General features: G+C 46.6%; 1 pseudogene; it reads left to right on the top strand.

Annotated features, from left to right (window-relative positions):
* The first annotated feature begins 484 nt into the window (after nt 1–484).
* LOC123138677 (receptor-like protein 46) lies at nt 485–2,182 on the top strand (annotated as a pseudogene).
* The last annotated feature ends 2,651 nt before the right edge of the window (nt 2,183–4,833 follow it).

Genomic DNA, 4,833 nt, shown 5'->3' with positions numbered 1-4,833 from the left:
ATTTAACTGAAAGTGAAGATCCAACAGTGAAGCTGAGCCAGAGGGGCAGAACAAACGGCCAGGAATGCACCAATCCGAGGGAGCTCCGTTGAGGAGGTTCAGGTAGCATCCTTATAGGCTTGAATGGGATGTTGCAAATCTTTTGCCTCGGTTTCAAAATAAAATAAAATCAGCCTGGGTTTCCAAACGCCCTTGTGATCGGAACAGGATCTTGGGTAGTGAGGACGTCTGCCGCTTTGGGAATCTTCCAGACTTGTCCTTGACCAGTGATATTATTTTGATTGTCCCATTTGTCGCCCCGTACGTCGCGGTTCCTGCCGGCCGTATGCATAAACGACGATGGCAAAGGACACACTGGAGTGTATGATATTTTGCCGGACGTAAAAACGGATGCGTACGTCCGGCGTTTGCCGCCGGCCGATCCATCCCCTATATACCTAGTACGTAGATGCGCGTTATTTTACAGACTGATTTTCCTCGAGACATGACTACCCGAGCGCACCTGCTTAGCACTGCCGCGCTATTCCTGCTGGCAGCCACCACCATCCCGGCGACGACGACTACTGGCAAGGTGCCCTCGGAGTCGGAGCAGGCTGATGCCCTTCTGGCATGGAAGACCAGCCTCGTCAACGCAACAGCCCTCTCCAGCTGGACGAGGGCCACGCCGGTCTGCACCTGGAGAGGCGTAAGGTGCGACCCCTACGCCAACGTGGGATCGCTGGATCTCTCAGGGTGCAGTCTCTCCGGTGGACTCGGCTCGCTAGACATAGCAGCACTCCCAGCGCTCGGCAGCCTGGACCTCAGTAGGAACAACCTTGGAGGTGCCATCCCGGCCAGCCTCTCGCGGCTGCACGCCCTCGAAACTCTCGACCTCAGCAACAACAGGTTCAACGGTTTCATCCCTCCGCAGCTTGGTGACAGACCCACTCTTGTCGTCATATATCTCTATAACAACAACCTCATCGACGACATCCCGCACCAGCTATGTAGGCTCGAAACCATCGAGGTAATGGACCTGTCGAGCAACCGGCTCACTGGGCAGCTCCCAGCCTGCTGGTGCAACCTCCATAATCTGGCGTTTATGGACATGTCGAACAACCGGCTCACCGGGGAGCTCCTGGACTGCTGGTGGAACCTGTCGGATCTGTGGTTCATGGATATATCCAACAACTCCTTGTCAGGTAATATCCCTGCACGTAAGGCAAACAGCAGCTGCACTCTTGCGTCACTTTATCTCGCTAGAAATGAATTTTTCGGTGCTTTCCCGTCAGCCCTTAGGGTCTGTAAGGCGCTCAGCACCATAGACATCAGTAATAACATGTTTTTTGGTGCTATTCCTCCATGGATTGGGAGTCAGTTTCCATCATTGAGAATTCTTAGCATCAGATCAAACAATTTCACCGGAAAAATTCCTTCGCGATTATCACGGCTTTCGCAACTTCGGCTACTCGACATGGCCAACAATAGGTTGACAGGCTCAATTCCTGTAGCCATCGGGAGCTTGACCTCCATGAAGCGTCCACAAAATCTTTCAACTACAGAATCTTTCGACTACAACAACAAAAAATACAGTGCTAGACTTGACATAATTTGGAAGGGCAAAGACCAGGTTTTCCAAAGGATGATCCAGTTATTAGCTGGTATTGATTTGTCGGGTAATTTGTTGTCTCGGTGCATCCCTGGAGCGCTAACCAATCTTCACGGCCTCCGTTTTCTAAACCTGTCAAGAAACTATCTGTCATGTGGCATTCCTGTAGACATAGGTAATTTGACTTATCTCGAGTCCCTCGATCTATCATCTAACGAACTTATAGGAACCATTCCCCAGAGCATCTCAAGTTTATCGGGGCTCAGTGCATTGAATATCTCAAGCAATCTTCTGTCAGGCAAGATACCCATTGGGAGTCAGATTCAGACCTTGACTGACCCATCGATATACTCCAACAATTCTGGCCTTTGTGGGTTTCCTCTCAACATTTCATGTGCCAATACAGCGCCTGCATCGGATGAGAGAAATAATGAAGCAGAGGACCATTTGATGTATTACTTTGTGATTGCTGGGGTTGTGTTTGGTTCTTGGGTGTGGTTTGGGATGCTCTTTATAGTTAAGACTTGGAGATGTGGTTTTCTCTTGTTTGTCGATGGCATGCAATGTAAGTTTATGAAGAAAGTTTCAGATTAGGCGTATTGTGGACGCGGAGTTTTTGCACGCGAGCACATATGCGCTCGTAATCTGGGCTGTTGGTTACTGAGCTGTGATGTGATGCATTTAATGATGTGGGGCAGTCTGTAAGGTAACGGACGTTCTGAGCAGTGGGCCATGTACCGACGGCAAACTCGCGGCCGTCAGACTGCCGAAGGCGAGCCGTGGCTCGGGAAATACATCGCCGTTCTGATCCGTGGATCAGGAAAAGTGCTTTTCCGTTTGTCCGCAGGGCAGCGGCAGTAACTGCGAGGCGTAGTGGTTGGGCCGCTGAGCCTATGCAGCCGATCTATGTCGCCCACTAGTAGAAAAGGGGCCAATGGTCCAGGCCGGTCCAGCCCATTAGTCCGGGTTCAATTCAGAACCGGGACCAATGGGGGCATTGGACCCGGTTCGTGAGCCCCAGGGGCCGGCCGGGCCACGTGGGCCATTGGTCCCGGTTCGTCTGGACCTATTGGTCCCGGTTGGTGGGACGAACCGGGACCAATGGCCCTCGCTCCTGGCCCACCACCATTGGTCCCGGTTGGTGGCCTGAACCGGGACCAAAGGACGACCATTAGTCCCGGTCCATTCCACCAACCGGGATTAAAGGGTTGGTCCTCGTTGCGGCCAAAGTTTAGTCCCACCTCGCCAATCGGAGGGGAATCAGACCGGTTTATAAGCCCCTCCCTCTCTGCCTTATTGAGCTCCTCTGAAAATGAAAATAGATGCCCTTATATAGGGAATTTAGGCTAAATTCATACGAATTTCTCTTGAAATTTGTTATGAATTTAATTTGAATTTTCTCTATAAGCGCATCTATGCTCATTTCTGAGTAGCTTTTTGTATAGTTTTTTTTCTTTTCGGCTATATTTTTTTATTTCTGTGTTGTAATAAGTCATTAAAAATAAGCATCTATGCTCATTTTTTAGTAAAGTTAATCATAACTATTTTTTCTTCTATTTATTTTTGAATTGTAATAAGTCATTAAAAATAAGCATCTATGCTCATATTTTAGTAAAGTTAATTACAACTATTTTTTCTTCTTTTTATTTCTGAGTTGTAATAAGTCATTAAAAATAAGCATCTATGCTCCTTTTTTAGTACAGTTAATCACAAGTATTTTTTGCTTCAATTCATTTTTAAGTATCTTTTTATATAGTTTTTATTTCTTTTCTGCTATATTTATTTTTTTTCTTTTTATTTCTGAGTTGTAATAAGTCATTAAAAACAAGCATCTATGCTCCTTTTTTAGTACAGTTAATCACAACTATTTTTTGCTTCAATTCATTTCTGAGTAGTTTTCTATATAGTTTTTTTTCTTTTCAGCTATATTTATTTTTTTCTTTTTGTTTCTCAGTTGTAATAAGTCATTAAGAATAAGCATCTATGCTCATTTTCTAGTAAAGTTAATCATAACTATTTTTTCTTCTATTTATTTTTGAATTGTAATAAATCATTAAAAATAAGCATCTATGCTCATATTTTAGTAAAGTTAATCACAACTATTTTCTTTTCTTTTTATTTCTCAGTTGTAATAAGTCATTAAAAATAAAAAAAAGAGGCGCAATGCTTGTTAATTTGCTGCAAGCCTTTCAGAATAGTGTCAACTGCACTGCACATAGCTCTGTGCAGTCTACCGTATTCCTCAAGGCTTGAAGCTAACCAACGTGCAGGAGCATTGGGCCTCTTCGTTATCGTCTCTGCACTCAGGGCTTATAAACAGCTGCGAGTGCCTCTCGCTTGGCGAGGTGGGACTAAAAAAACAGTTGCAGGAAGAATCAACAAAAAAACAGCTGTAGAAAATAAAAAAGTAGTTAGACGGGTCCATTGGTACCGGTTGGTGGCTCCAACCGGGACTAATGCCACCCTTTGGTCCCGATTGGTGGCCCTAACTGGGACCAATGCCACTCTTTAGTCCCGGTTGGTGGCACCAACCGGGACCAAAGGTCTTCGTTTCCCGCCCTTTGGGCTGCTGAAAAGAGGCCTTTGGTCCCGGTTGGTGGCACCAACCGGGACTAAAGGGGGCATTGGTCCCGGTTGGTGCCACGAACTGGGACCAAAACTTTTGCTATATATACAACACTTAGCGCGACTTCGATCTCTTTTGCTCCACTCCCGTCGCCGCGCGTCTCTGCCGCCACCTCGCCGTCGCCGCCCCGCCCCGACGCCGTCGCCGCCCCGCCCCGCCACGCCCCGACGTCGTCAACGCCCCGCGCCGTCGCCGCCCGCGCGCCCCGCCCCGATCGACGTCGCCGCCCCGGCCCGCGCTGCCTCGACGCCGTCGCCGCCCCGCTCCGCACCTCGCCGTCGCCGTCGCCGGCCGTACGTGAGCACCTCGCCGTCGCCTTCGCCGGCCGCACGCCGGCTACCGTCATTTTTTTGTTAGATTTAATTAGATTTGTTTTCTTAGGTTAGATGTGTAGTAATTTAGATATGTAGTAGTTCATAGATTTTTTTGTTAGATTAGATTTTTTTGTTAGATTAGATGTGTAGTAATTAATTTGTTTATATTATGTTAGATTTTTTTGTTAGATTAATTAGATTTTTTTGTTATATTAGATGTGTGTAGTAATTTAGATATGTAGTTCATAGATTTTTTTGTTAGATTAGATTTTTTTTGTTAGATTAGATGTGTAGTAATTAATTTG

This window comes from Triticum aestivum, chromosome 6B (assembly GCF_018294505.1).
Source record: "Triticum aestivum cultivar Chinese Spring chromosome 6B, IWGSC CS RefSeq v2.1, whole genome shotgun sequence".
NCBI lineage: Eukaryota > Viridiplantae > Streptophyta > Magnoliopsida > Poales > Poaceae > Triticum > Triticum aestivum.
The sequence above is the reverse complement of the archived record's forward strand: the minus strand, read 5'-3'. Positions and strand labels throughout refer to the sequence as shown.